The sequence below is a fragment of the Procambarus clarkii genome, chromosome 24 (genome assembly GCF_040958095.1).
Source record: "Procambarus clarkii isolate CNS0578487 chromosome 24, FALCON_Pclarkii_2.0, whole genome shotgun sequence".
NCBI classification, from domain to species: domain Eukaryota; kingdom Metazoa; phylum Arthropoda; class Malacostraca; order Decapoda; family Cambaridae; genus Procambarus; species Procambarus clarkii.
The window spans coordinates 37,226,263-37,241,362 of NC_091173.1; positions in this window are offsets into that span (position 1 = coordinate 37,226,263).

Sequence of the window (15,100 nt, forward strand, 5' to 3'; positions counted from 1 at the left end):
ACGCAATCCTGCCTCTCGATGTCGGAAGAATTTCAGCAATTCATGCGTAGATAAAGAAATATTAATTTATGTTAGTATTACAGTTAGTAAGGTTAATTGACATTGTGGTTAATATACAACAATAGTGTATTGTGATACAATAGAGATGTATGAGTTTTGGAAATTTCCAACACCCCCTTATGAATGGTTGTAGTGAGCCATGACACATAATGGATAGTTTTAGTAACCATGACCCCCCCTCATGAATGGTTTTATTAAGCAATGACCCCCTAATGATTAGTTTTAGTGAGCCATGACACATAATGTAAAGTTTTAGTGAGTCATGGCCCATAATGGATGGTTTTAGTGAGCCATGACCCATAATGAATGGGTTTAGTGAGCCATGACCCATAATGAATGGTTTCTGTGACCCACGACCTATAATGGATGGTTTCAGTGAGCCATGACCCATAATGGATAGTTTCTGTGAGCCATAACGTATAATTTATGTTTTTATTGAGCCATGACCCCCTAATCAATTCGTTTTAGTGAGCTATGACCCCGCTAATTTTTGGTTTTAGTGAGCCATGACCCATAATGGATGGTTTTATTGAACCATGAATCATAACGAATGGTTTTAGTGAGCCATGACCCATAATGGATGGTTTTATTGAGCCATGACCCATGTTGGATGGTTTTTGAGAGCCATGACTCATATTGGATAGTTTTAGTGAGCCATGACCAATTATGGATTGTTTTAGTGAGCCATGACCCATAATGAATGGGTTTAGTGAGCCATTACCCATAATGGATAGTTTTAGTGAGCTATGACCCATAATGGATGGTTTTAGTGAGCTATGACCCATAATGGATAGTTTTAGTGAGCTATGACCCATAATGGATGGTTTTAGTGAGCTATGACCCATAATGGATGGTTTTAGTGAGCTATGACCCATAATGGATAGTTTTAGTGAGCTATGACCCATAATGGATAGTTTTAGTGAGCTATGACCCATAATGGATGGGTTCAGGTAGTCATGACCCATAATGATGGTTTTAGTGAGCCATGACCCATAATGTATGGTTTCAATGAGTCATAACCCATAATGGAGGGTTTTAGTGAGCCATGACCCATAATGGATGGTTTTAGTGAGCCATGACCCATAATGGATGGTTTTAGTGAGCCATGATCCATAATGGATGGTTTTAGTGAGCCATGCCCCCTCCCCGCTCAGCTCGTTGTCGCCGTGTGGGGGCTTCGTGGGCGGCTGCTGGAGTGTGATGCTCCTTAGGACAGTCCTCTGTCCTTTTCTAGCCTTGTGCTCCTGCTGCCGTCCTCTCCAATTCTGCTGGGCACCTTTTCCTTTTCCTTCTGTTTCGTTTTTCTCCCCCCTCTTCTCCTATCTGCTTGCCGTTTCCTGCCGACCTTTTGCTCCTTCTGGTTCTTCCATGGACTTCTTCTATTTTGACGCCCGGGTGCTTGAGGAGGCATACTCATGCACCCGTAGAACTGCAGTACCCGACGTCGAGAGCGAGGGGAACCTTTTATTGTCAATCCCCACTTCGTCACTGAACCCGATCTCGACGGATTGTCGGTTTCTTAAGGTGGCGTTTGTGGGGCGAATACTCACGACGCACCCCTAGGAGGCCCCGACAAGATCGGCGATAGCTTCTTGTTGGGTGTCCTGCCTCTAATTGTGGCTCCATGGTGGGTGTGGGGGCACATTCGTGAGTGAATTCTTAATTTCGTCAAGATGATAACCCCTGTTTCGGCTGCTTCTGGCTTCCCTTTTCAGGCTCGTGGGGTGGGCGACCAAGCCCCCGAGTCGGTCCGTATTGGAAGACCGGGCTCTGTAGCCTCCGCTGCATTGGGCCCCGACCTTGCTCCTCCTTTGGCCTCTCTGACTCCTTCCCCTGGCTCCCCTCCCTCCTCTGTGGTTGGGTCGAGCCCCAAGCCCCCAGTGGTGACTACCTCGTCCCCTGGCGCGGCTCCTTCTCTAGTTGTAACTACTGCGCCTTTTAACCCCCCTCTCTCTGGGGGTTCTCACCGCCGTCCTCGTCACGGCCGCCCTCGCTCGATTCCTTCCAGTTCTGCTACCTATCAAGCCTTGTTTGGTCCCGCTTCGTGGGCCAAATATTTTGATCTCCTCCCTCTTGATTCTGCGCCTCCTGACGATTTCTCCCTTCATCGACATCTCATTGATTCCGTGGATGCCTCCATTACTTTTAACCCCACTCGTCTCGGTACCCGTGTCGTTGCTGCTCCTTCTCAGGATGCTGCTTCCCGCTTGGCTGCCTTATCCTGCCTTGGCGAGACCCCCGTTCGGGTCTCGAAGAACGCTCAATTGAATGCCAGTGTTGGCACTATTTTGCTCCCGCCCCATGTTGCAACCGGTGTTTGGGACCTGCGCGACTGCCACGACGATGTTCGCCATATCCTCGCTGCCCAGGGCCATTCTATTCTCCAGGTGGACACGTTTACTCGTCCCCCTCGTGGTAGTCGCCGTCAACCCCTCCGGGTTGTGAAGATTACCTTTGATGGTAGGACCCTTCCACCCTCTGTCATTCTTGCTGGTGCCAGGTGCTCTGTCCAGGAGTACATTCCTTCTCCTCGGCTCTGCAACAAGTGCTGGAGGTTTGGGCATGGTGCCCTCCGCTGCTCCGGGACTGTCTCTCTCTGTCCTTTGTGTGGTGGCGAAGGTCACTTTAAGTCGGAGTGCACTTCTCCCCAGGCTCGTTGCCTCAACTGCGGTGAGGCCCATCCTACCTTCTCCCGTGCGTGTGTCCATTACAAGCTTGAGGCAGCCGTCCTCAACCTGAAGCACCGGGAGCGTTTATCTTTTCCTGAGGCGAGGCGCCAGGTTCGCCGGCTCCCGCCATATGCTAATATCTCTTATGCTCGCGTGTTGCGCTCTTCCTCTCCTCGTCCTTCCCGCCTTCCTCAGACTCACAACCGTTTCCGGGCCTTGGACCCTGATGCACCCACTGCCCCCTCCTCTGTTCCTTTGGGTTCTCTCCCGAAGGATCCTCCTCCTGGTCCTCTGTCTGGGGTTCCCCTTCCTTCTACCCGGTCTGTCGTGTCTTCTGTGTCTTCTTCCTCGTCCCCCTCCGATCCTCCTTCCCTTCCTCTTCCTCCATCTATTGGCTCTCCCCACCGCCTGTCGGTGCGGGCGGATGTCCATCGCTCTCCTAACGGCCGTCGTGTGTGCTCTCGTTCGGCTTCTCCTGTTGAGACACTGGGATCCGTTGCCCGGTACGTAGTTCCTGGGACACCGGTCTCTTTAAGTCAGAAGCGTAAGCCTGGCTCCTCTCCTTCCTCTTCCCCGGCGGGTAAGAAGGCTTCGCTTTCTTCCTCAGCTCCTCCTTCTGGCTCTGTTGCTCCTTCCCCTCCCGTTTCAGTGCTTGCGCCCCCTGTTCCTGCTATGGAGGTTTCTTTGGCCCCTGCTTCCCTTTCGGTTGCTGCTCTTGCTGGGGTGCGCTCCCCTCTTTCTACTCCCCCTCCTCCTGCTGCTGTCCTTGACGGCTCCTCTCCGTTGTCTCCTCCTCTTCCTCCTCCTCCTCCAGACCCTGCCCGCCCACCTCTGCTCTGTTCTCCCGTTTCCTTCCCTCCGTCTTTGCTCAGTTTACCCATGCCCCCTAACCCTGACTTTGCTGACCCTGATCCCGACCCTGATATTCTTTAACGTGCTCTGTTGGTCTTTCGCCTTTGTTTCTTCCTTGTTCTCTGTTTTTGTCCTTTCTCTTCTCGTCGTTGTCCATTCTTCAATGGAACGTTCGAGGTTCTTACGCCAATTTCCTCGAACTCCAACTTCTGATTTCGCGGTTTTCGCCCCTTTGTGTCTGTCTCCAGGAGCCAATGCTTGGTGCTCGTCCTGGTCGTTTTCGTGGCTATTCCTTTCTCTCCCCCCCCCCCCAGCCATTGCTGGGGCTTCTAATTCTTCTGCTCTTTTGATTCGGGCTGATGTTCCCTTTGTTCCTTTACTTTTTCCTTCGCCTCTCCATTGTTCTGCTGCTCGTATCTTTGTGGGGAAATGGTACACAGTTTGTTCCATTTATCTCCCCCGAGTGTCCAGCTCTCTCTTCCTGATTTGAAACACCTCCTGGACTCCTTGCCGGAGCCTGTGCTCCTGCTGGGTGACTTCAATTGTCGTCATTCTCTTTGGGGTGACGTTCTGACGAATACCCGGGGTCGCCTCCTTGAGCCGTTTCTCCTCTCTTCTTCCCTGTCTCTTCTGAATTCTGGTGAGCCCACTCATTTGGACTCTCGGACTCGCACCCTTTCTTGTCTTGATCTTTCTCTCTGCTCTTCTTCTCTTTACTTAGATTTCACGTGGCAGGTTCTTGATGACCTCCATGGAAGTGATCATTTCCCCATCCTTGTTTCCTTTTTCTCTTTTCGCCCTTCCCTCTCTTTCCCTAGGTGGCAGTTTGCTAAGGCAGACTGGACCCTATTTACCCTCAGTGCTGCTCTCCCTGACCTCTCCCTTCTGCCTCTCTCTCGCGCTCTCCTCCTTTTTCATGACACTGTCTTCAACGCTGCCCTCCGCTCTATTCCTCGCTCTTCCTCTCGGGGTCCACGGAAGTGCGTTCCCTGGTGGAATGCGGACTGTGCTCGGGCTGTCCGCTGTAAGCGTGCAGCCTGGAAGAGGCACCGCCGTAGGCAGACGACCGATTCTTTTCTTTTCTTTCGGAAAGCGAGTGCGGTGGCCCGTAGGGCCATCCGTACGGCTAAACGTGAATGTTGGGCATCTTATGTCTCAACAATTACGTCCGAGACCCCTCTGGCCCAGATCTGGAAGCGTATCCGCAAGATAGCGGGTAAGTTCGTTCCCGATGTTTCACCGGTCCTTCACCTCCATGATACTCTTGTGGCGGACCCGTTGCAGGTCGCTTCCGAACTGGGTTCCCATTTTTCTTCTGTTAGCTCTGGTCTTCATCTTCCCCAATCTTTCCTTCTTCGTAAACCTGTCCTTGAGTCTCGTCCTTTAGATTTCTGCACTCATCTTCAGCTTCCCTATAATGATCCCTTCTCTCTCTCTGAACTTCGTTCTGCCCTGGCCCTCTGCGGTTCTACGGCGGCGGGCTCCGATGGTATTCATTATGAGATGCTTCGCCATCTCCCTCCGAGCACGTCTCAGTATTTACTGAGTCTGTATAATCGGATCTGGGAGTCGTCGTCAGTCCCTGAGGACTGGCTCGATGCCGTTGTCCTCCCTGTTCGCAAACCGGGGTCTCTGGGTACTTCCCCTAAGGACTTTCGCCCTATTGCTCTCACAAGTTGTGTCTGCAAACTCTTTGAACGTATGGTTAACGTTCGTCTGATGTGGTTCCTGGAACACCATCACCTCCTCTCCCCTTCTCAATTTGGTTTCCGCAAGTGCCGCAGCACGACAGATATCCTGGTGAACTTGGAGGTCTATATTCGTACTGCTTTTGCTGCAAAGACCTCCGTTGTTGCCGTCCTTTTTGACCTAGAAAAGGCTTACGACACCACTTGGCATTATCATGTCCTATCTCAACTTCATTCTTTTGGCCTTCGTGGTCATCTCCCTCTCTTTCTCCGCAGCTTCCTCTCTCGTCGTTCCTTTCGGGTGCGCCTTGGTACCGCTCTCTCTCCCTCTTTTCAGCAATACGAAGGTGTGCCCCAGGGTGGTGTTCTGAGCACTACTCTTTTTCTTGTTGCCCTCAATGGTCTTCTTTCCTCTCTTCCTTCTGGTGTCTTCTCCGCTCTCTATGTCGATGATCTTACCCTTTGTTGTCAGGGTGATGATTCGCCTCTCCTTCAACGCCGGCTTCAACTTGCAATTGATGCCGTGTCGTCTTGGGCCACAGGTCATGGCTTCAAGTTCTCTACTTCTAAGACTTGTGCCATGACTTTTACGCGGAAACGGGTTGTTCTTCGTCCCTCTTTGTCACTTTATGGTCATCCCCTTGAATACAAAGATTCCGCGAAGCTTTTGGGGTTATTCCTTGACACTCGTTTGTCTTGGTCTCCCCATATCTCTTACCTCCGTGTTGAGTGCTCTAAGGCCCTTACCCTCCTTCGGGTCTTGTCCCATACTTCTTGGGGGGCAGATAGGCGCACTCTCCTTGCTTTACATTCCTCTCTCGTCCTGTCTAAGCTCGATTATGGTTGCCCTGCTTACTCGTCTGCTTCTCCTTCTACTCTTCGCCGTCTTGATGCTTTGCACCATACTGGGTTGCGCCTCAGTTCTGGTGCCTTTCGTTCGACTCCCATCCTTAGCTTGTATGTTGACACTGGCTTCCTGTCTCTCCAGGACCGCCGTGATCGCTACTGTCTTCGCTATCTTGCGCGGTCCTTGCAACATCCTTCCTCTCGCCTCTGTCGTGCTTTAACTTTTACCCCTCCTGCGGTTCCTGTTCCTCTTCACCACCTCCCTCTTTCTGTCCGGTTATCTCGCCTACAGGATTCTCTCTCCGCTCGTATTTCTGATGTTTCTCCTCGTGTTGTTCCTTCTTTGCCCCCGTGGAGGGTCCCTCTTCCGCGGTTTTGTACTTCCTTGACCCGTATCACTAAAGCTTTTACCCCTCCTACGGTTCTAAAACGCCTTTTCCTCGAGCACTTTTCTTCTCACTCCCGCTCCGTTTCTGTCTTCACCGATGGGTCTAAGTCAGCGGACGGTGTTGGCTACTCTGTTGTTTTTCCTGATCGCACTTATATGTGTCGCTTGCCTCCGGAGACTAGCATCTTTACAGCAGAACTTTATGCTATTCTCTATGCTCTTCGTCTCCTGCTTTCTCGTTGTCAGTCTTCCTTTGTGGTTGTTGTTGACTCTCGTAGTGCCCTCATGGCTCTCGGGTCCTTTAATCCGGTTCATCCAGTAGTTGTCGAGATCCAGCATTGGCTGTTTCTCGTTCACAGTAAATTTAAGTCGGTTGAGTTTTGTTGGGTTCCCAGCCATATTGGTGTGTCTTTAAATGAGCGTGCGGATGCTGCCGCTAAGGAAGCTGTCCGCTCTTGTCCCATCTCTCGTAAAGGCATTCCGTATTCCGACTTTTACCCAGTTATCCATTCCTCAGTTCTTACCCGTTGGCAGGCTTCTTGGTTGTCTGTTACTGGTAACAAGCTACGTACTCTTAAATGTTGTGTTTCCTCGTGGCCGTCCTCCTTTCACCGTAACCGGCGGTGGGAAACAGCTCTGGCGAGGTTGCGTATTGGCCATACTCGCTTAACCCATGGTCACTTGATGGAGCGCCGCCCTGCTCCTTATTGTCCTAGTTGCATTGTCCCTCTTACGGTCGTGCATGTCCTTCTTGAATGTCCTGACTTCCAGGACGAGCGTGTGTCTTGCTTTCCGACCGCCCCTCGCGGTCACCTGTCCCTCGATAGAATTCTTGGTGACTCGGATACTTTTGATATCGTTCGCCTTATGCGTTTTTGTTCTCGTATTGGCATCCTTGGTGATATTTAGCGTCCTCTGATTATTTTGCGTATTTGATGGTGCTACATAGCCTTCCCGGTTTGGTGCCTTCTTTTGATAATTACTTACTTACTTAGTGAGCCATGACCCATAATGGATGGTTTTAGTGAGCCATGACCTCTTAATGAATGGATTTAGTGAGCCATGAACCCTTAATGAATGGTTTTAGTGAACCATGACCAATAATAAATGTTTTTATTGAGCCATGACCCATAATGGATGGTTTCAGTGAGCCATGGCACCCTAATGAATAGTTTTAGTGAGTCATGAACCATGAATGGTTTTAGTGGGCCATATGACCTCCTAATGAATTGCTTTTGTGAGCCACGTCCTCGCAATGGATGGTTTTAGTGAGCCATGAACATATAATGGATGGTTTTAGGGAGCCATGACCCGTAATGTATGGTTTCAATGAGCCATGACCCACACTAATGAATGGTTTTTGTGAGCCATGAGCCATGACCCATAATGGAGGGTTTTAGTGAGCCATGACTCCCTGATGAATGGTTTAAGTGAGCAATGACCCATTATGGAAGGGTTTACTGAGCTATGACCCATATTGGATGGTTTTAGTGAGCCATGACCCATGTTGGATTGTTTTAGTGACCCATGACCCAAAACTGATTTTAGTGAGCCGTGATCCATAATGGATGGTTTTATTGAGCTATGACGCATAAGGGGTCGTTTTTTGAGCCTTGAACCCCTTAATGAATGGTTTTAGTGAGCCATGACCCCTTAATGAATGGTTTTAGTGAACCATGACTCCTTAATGAATGGTTTTAGTGACCCATATCGGATGGTTACAGTGAACCATGACCCATAAAGGATGGTTTCAATCAGCCATGACCCATAGTGAATGGTTTCACTGAGCTATGACCCATAATGCAGGATTTCAGTGAGCCATGACCCATAATGGATGGTTTTAGTGAGTCATGAAGCATAATTAATGGTATCAGTAAGCAATGACCTATAATGGATGGTTTTAGTGAGCCATGTCCCCCAAATCGATGGTTTTACTGAGCCATGACCCCCTAATGAATGGTTTTAGTGAACCATGACTCATAACGGATGGTTTTAGTGAGCCATGACCCATAATGGTTGGTTGTAGTGAGCCATGACCCATAATGGTTGGTTGTAGTGAGCCATGACCCCATTCCGAATGTTTTTAGAGATTAATGACCCATAATGGATAGTTTTAGTAAGCTGTGACCCATAATGGATAGTTTTAGTGAGCCATGACCCATAATGGAGGGTTTTAGTTAGCCATGACCCATAATGGAGGGTTTTAGTGAGCCATGACCCATAATGGAGGGTTTTAGTGAGCCATGACCCATAATGGAGGGTTTTAGTGAGCCATGACCACCTAATGAATTCGTTTCAGTGAGAAATTTGGGTTGGGTCTTAGCCTTGCTTGCTATGTCGTTTTCATATAGCCCTTCTGCCTCTCTTCTCACCCTGACGTATTCATTCCTGGCTCTCTGGTAACCTTCTCTGCTCTCAAGTGTTCAGTTATTTCTATAGTTTTCCATGTTATTTTACTTTGTTGCTTAGCTAGCTTACATCTCTGATAAAACCATGAGTTTCTCATCTGCATTTAATTTTTTACCTTTTGGGCCGGGATAAATTTTTTGCTGCTTCCTTGCACTTCTGTGTGATATATTCCATCATGTCTTGAGCCGTCTTTCCCTTAGCTCTGATTCCCATGTTATATCCGATAGGAATTTTCTTATCTCCTGGTAATTTCCCTTACAGAAGGCTAGCCTTTTGCTTTCAGTTCCCTTTCTAGAGTACTGTAGCCCTTCTTCGACCAGATACTCAAACGTCAGAACACTGTGATTGCTCATTCCTCCTGGGGCCTCGAAGTCAATTTCCCTTATGTCGGAGTCATTCAGAGTGAAGATTAGGTCGAGTCTCGCTGGTTCATCGTTTCCCCTCATCCTAGTGGGTTCCCTGATATGTTGTCTTAAAAAGTTTCTTGTCGCCACCTCCACTAGTTTGGCTCTCCATGTATCCTCTCCTCCGTGCTGTTCCTTGATTTCCCAGTCTATCCCTCCGTAATTAAAGTCCCCCATCATGAGCAGATGGGATTGATTTCTACAAGCAGCAGAGGCTGTCCTCTCAATTATGTTATTAACGGCTATGTTGTTTCTCTCATCCTCTTGCTTGGATCTACTGTCATTTGGTGGAGGGTTATATATGACTGCTACTACTACTCTAGGTCCTCCCATCGTCATGGTGCCTGTTATGTAGTCACTAAACCCTTCACAGTCTGCGATAACCATCTCCTTGAATCTCCATTCCTTTCTCATGAGTAGGGCCACTCGGCCTAATCCCCTACCCTCCCTCTCTTTCCTTATTACAGTGTAATCCTGGGGTAACATCGCAATTTCTTATGATTGCTGAGAGTTTTGTTTCCATGATTCCAATTACATCTGGGTTTACTTCTTGTGCTCTTTCCCAAAATTCACTTGCCTTGCTTGTAATTTTATCTATGGTCATGTACATCACCTTGAAGCTGGCTCTTTTCTGTCCATCCACAGTTTCTGTTGCTTCCACTGGAGTTGGTAAACATGGAGGGTCTGGGATGGAGAAGGGGAAGGGGGGGCCCCTGGGTCGTGAAAGCAGCTGAGAGTGAGGGGGACCTGAATTGTGGGGGGGGGGCTAGGAGGATCTGGTTTGGAGAGGGTAGGGGCGAAGTTATGGCTTAGAGGAGTTGGATAGAAGGGAGGGATTGAGAGGATGGGGAGAAGAGGGGGTTTGGAGGGGAAGGTGGGGAGGGAGGGCTTGGGGGGTGGGGGAGAAAGGAGGGATGGGGAAGAGGGGGAGGAAAGGGGCGTGGGGTGGTGGGGGAGAAGGATGGGCTTAGGGAGGTAGGGAGGAGGGAGGGGATAGGGGGTGGGGGAGAAGGGAGGGCTTAGGGTGGTGGAGGTGTGTAGGGATTGGGGCAGGTAGGGCTTCTCTTTGATGGGAGATGGGTGTGATCCTCTTCCCACTGGGGCTGTTGAATTGCCTATGAAGGGTTCCCCACTCCTTTCTGGGATTGTAGGGTTCTGGGTTGTGGTTCCCTGATTCGTTTCCCTCTCCTTTCGCTTCTTCCTTGCTGCTGCTTCCCTCTGCCTCTCCTCCCTGGTCATTTAAATCTGCAGGAATACTTTTTGAACTTCAGTACACTGAGTAGGCTGCTCTCCTTGGCGAAAATTTCCTCTTTTGTGTTCTCGCTTTTGAAGACCACTTTTATCAATCGATCTTTGTCCTTGATGTACCGAACAAAGCCTGAAAACCTTTTCTATGCTCAGTTCTTCCCCCTCCATCTGTACTCCTTCAAGGATCTCTTTGACTGTGGCTTTGTCCATATCTCTCCTCACCCTTGGAGTGGCCCCTATTTGCTCCTCAATACCTACTACGACTACTGCTCTTTTCCTCTCTATCAGTTGGCTAGTGCATCTTGCTGCTTCCTGAGAAGTAGCAACTTTCATGGCAATTTCCTGAACTGCAGAGAAAACTTCCGGGGTCCTTCTAAGAATGTCTGCAAATGAGGGTTGTATTGCAGAAGTCCCTTCTATAGATACATTACCATCTTCCCCATTATCAGACACGATCCAGCCATCTGAGGGCTGAATCGTGTCTGATAATGGGGATTCTCTTTCAGGCTTGCAATCTCCTCCCTTGCCTCAATCAGTTCATCCTGTTCATCGGTTGGCTATCTTTTCCCCCATTACCTGTAGCTCCACCCTGATTTCACTCAACATTTGAAAGAGTGCATCCTCAAGCGAGACATCTTGTCCTCCTCCTCCTCCCTCTGTGTTACGTCTGTTCCCTGCCATGTATGTTTCCAATTTCAGTTCTCCATCCAATGTGTGTGTGTGTTTGTGTACTCACCTAGTTGTACTTACCTAGTTGTGTTTGCGGGGGATGAGCTCTGGCTCTTTGGTCCCGCCTCTCAACCGTCAATCAACAGGTGTACAGGTTCCTGAACCTATTGGGCTCTATCATATCTACACTTGAAACTGTGTTTGGAGTCAGCCTCCACCACATCACTTCCTAATGCATTCCATTTGTCAACCACTCTGACACTAAAAAAGTTCTTTCTAATATCTCTGTGGCTCATTTGGGCATTCAGTTTCCACCTGTGTCCCCTTGTGCGTGTGCCCCTTGTGTTAAATAGACTGTCTTTATCTACCCTATCAATTCCCTTCAGAATCTTGAATGTGGTGATCATGTCCCCCCTAACTCTTCTGTCTTCCAGCGAAGTGAGGTTTAATTCTCGTAGTCTCTCCTCGTAGCTCATACCTCTCAGCTCGGGTACTAGTCTGGTGACAAACCTTTGAACCATTTCCAGTTTAGTCTTATGCTTGACTAGATATGGACTCCATGCTGGAGCCGCATACTCCAGGATTGGTCTGACATATGTGGTATATAATGTTCTGAAAGATTCCTTACACAAGTTTCTAAAGGCCGTTTTTATGTTAGCCAACCTGGCATATGCTGCTGATGTTATCCTCTTGATATGAGCTTCAGGGGACAGGTCTGGCGTCATATCAGCCCCCAGGTCTTTCTCTCTCTCTGACTCTTGAAGTATTTCATCTCCCAAGTGATACCTTGTATCTGGTCTCCTGCTTCCTACCCCTATCTTCATTACATTACATTTGCTTGGGTTAAACTCTAACATCCATTTGTTCGACAATTCCTGCAGCTTGTCCAGGTCTTCTTGAAGCCTCAAGCTGTCCTCCTCTGTCTTAATCCTTCTCATAATTTTGGCGTCGTCAGCAAACATTGAGAGGAATGAGTCTATACCCTCTGGGAGATCATTTACGTATATCAGAAATAGGATAGGTCCAAGCACAGAGCCCTGTGGGACTCCACTGGTGACTTCACGCCATTCTGAGGTCTCACCCCTCACTATAACTCTCTGCTTCCTATTGCTTAGGTACTCCCTTATCCACTGGAGCGCCCTACCAGTTACTCCTGCCTGTTTCTCCAGCTTATGCATCAACCTTTTATGGGGTACTGTGTCAAAGGCTTTCCGACAGTCCAAAAAAATGCAGGCTGCCCATCCTTCTCTTTCTTGCTTAATCTTTTAATGTGTGTGTGTGTGTGTGTGTGTGTGTACTCACCTATTTGTACTCACCTATTTGTGCTTGCGGGGGTTGAGCTTTGGCTCTTTGGTCCCGCCTCTCAACTGTCAATCAACTGGTGTACAGATTCCTGAGCCTACTGGGCTCTATCATATCTACATTTAAAACTGTGTATGGAGTCAGCCTCCACCACATCACTGCCTAATGCATTCCATCCGTTAACTACTCTGACACTGAAAAAGTTCCTTCTAACGTCTCTGTGGCTCATGTGGGTACTCAGTTTCCACCTGTGTCCCCTTGTTCGCGTCCCACCAGTGTTGAATAGTTTATCCTTGTTTACCCGGTCGATTCCTCTGAGGATTTTGTAGGTTGTGATCATGTCTCCCCTTACTCTTCTGTCTTCCAGTGTCGTAAGGTGCATTTCCCGGAGCCTTTCCTCGTAACTCATGCCTCTTAGTTCTGGGACTAGTCTAGTGGCATACCTTTGGACTTTTTCCAGCTTCGTCTTGTGCTTGACAAGGTACGGGCTCCATGCTGGGGCCGGGATTGGTCAAAACTCCAAACTCCAGGATTGGTCTTACATATGTGGTGTACAAGATTCTGAATGATTCCTTACACAGGTTCCTGAACGCTGTTCTGATGTTAGCCAGCCTCGCATATGCCGGAGACGTTTTTCTTTTTATGTGGGCTTCAGGAGACAGGTTTGGTGTGATATCAACTCCTAGATCTTTCTCTCTGTTTGTTTCATTAAGTACTTCATTTCCTATTCTGTATCCTGTGTTTGGCCTCCTATTTCCATTGCCTAGTTTCATTACTTTGCATTTACTCGGGTTGAACTTCAACAGCCATTTGTTGGACCATTCACTCAGTCTGTCTAGGTCATCTTGTAGCCTCCTACTATCGTCCTCAGTTTCAATCCTCCTCATAATTTTTGCATCATCAGCAAACATTGAGAGAAACGATTCTATACCCTCTGGAAGATCATTTACATATATCAGAAACAGTATAGGTCCAAGGACTGACCCCTGCGGGACTCCACTCGTAACATGAATGTGTGTGTGTGTGTGTGTGTATGTGTGGTCAGGCAAGAGGTGTGTGCTTGTGCATTCTTATGCGTGCGTGTGCATGTACGTTCGTGTGCGTGCGTTTGTGTGCGTGCGTTCACATGCGTGCGTGGGTATGTGTGTACTCACCTAGTTGTACTCACCTAGTTGTGTTTGCGGGGGTTGAGCTCTGGCTCTTTGGTCCCGCCTCTCAACCGTCAATCAACAGGTGTACAGATTCCTGAGTCTATCGGGCTCTGTCATATCTACACTTGAAACTGTGTATGGAGTCAGCCTCCACCACATCACCTCCTAATGCATTCCATTTGTCAACCACTCTGACACTAAAAAAGTTCTTTCTAATATCTCTGTGGCTCATTTGGGCACTCAGTTTCCACCTGTGTCCCCTTGTGCGTGTTCCCCTTGTGTTAAATAGACTGTCTTTATCTACCCTATCAATCCCCTTCAGAATCTTGAATGTGGTGATCATGTCCCCCCTAACTCTTCTGTCTTCCAGCGAAGTGAGGTTTAATTTCCGTAGTCTCTCCTCGTAGCTCATACCTCTCAGCTCGGGTACTAGTCTGGTGGCAAACCTTTGAACCTTTTCCAGTTTAGTCTTATCCTTGACTAGATATATGGACTCCATGCTGGGGCTGCATACTCCAGGATTGGCCTGACATATGTGGTATACAAAGTTCTGAATGATTCTTTACACAAGTTTCTGAATGCCGTTCGTATGCGCCTCTTATGTGTGTGTGTGTGTGTGTGTGTGTGCGTGTGCGTGTGTGTGTTCGTGTGTGTGTATCTATTTGTGGACTGTGTGGATATGTGGATACCTGTGTCATCTGTCAGCCTTCAAATTGTAGACGGTTGGAGTATAGCCAATCCTGAGGCAAATCCCGAAAAGACCTAACTTTTCTCCTTTACCAGGAGAAAATTTAGGTCTTACATCTCATATTATGCATAAAATTCCCTTTGAACAAGTAAATAGAACAGTTTATGTACCAGCTTACCGTTTACCACATTCACAGAGAGCAGAAGCTGATAGACTTATTGAAGAAATTCTTCTTGATGACTTTATAGAATCAAGCAATTCGCCATGGAATGCTCCATTGATCCTCTACCAAAACGAGATGGGACATGGAAACCAGTAACTTACAATTGGAAGCTTAACAGAGTAACTATACCTGATCATTTTCCACTTCCAGTCTTAAATGATTTGTTGCAAAGTATTGGTCGAAACAAATTATTCTCAACTATTCTCAACTAAAACACTTAGGGAACGAGTATCAATGGATTTGTTGACCAATTTTGCAGAAACAGAAAAGGGGAAGAAACACTTGCTAATAATGGTTGAAAATGTTTCACGTTTTTGTGAAATAGCCCCTTTCCAGAACAAAACAGCAGGCACTATAGCCAGTGCATTCCATGACCAAATAATTTGTTGATATAGTATGCGAAAGTGATTCTCTCAGATAAGATACTATTACTGAACTCTGGACTATTAACTAATTTGTGTGATTTATATAACATTAAAAAATGTAGTATTATGCCATACCAT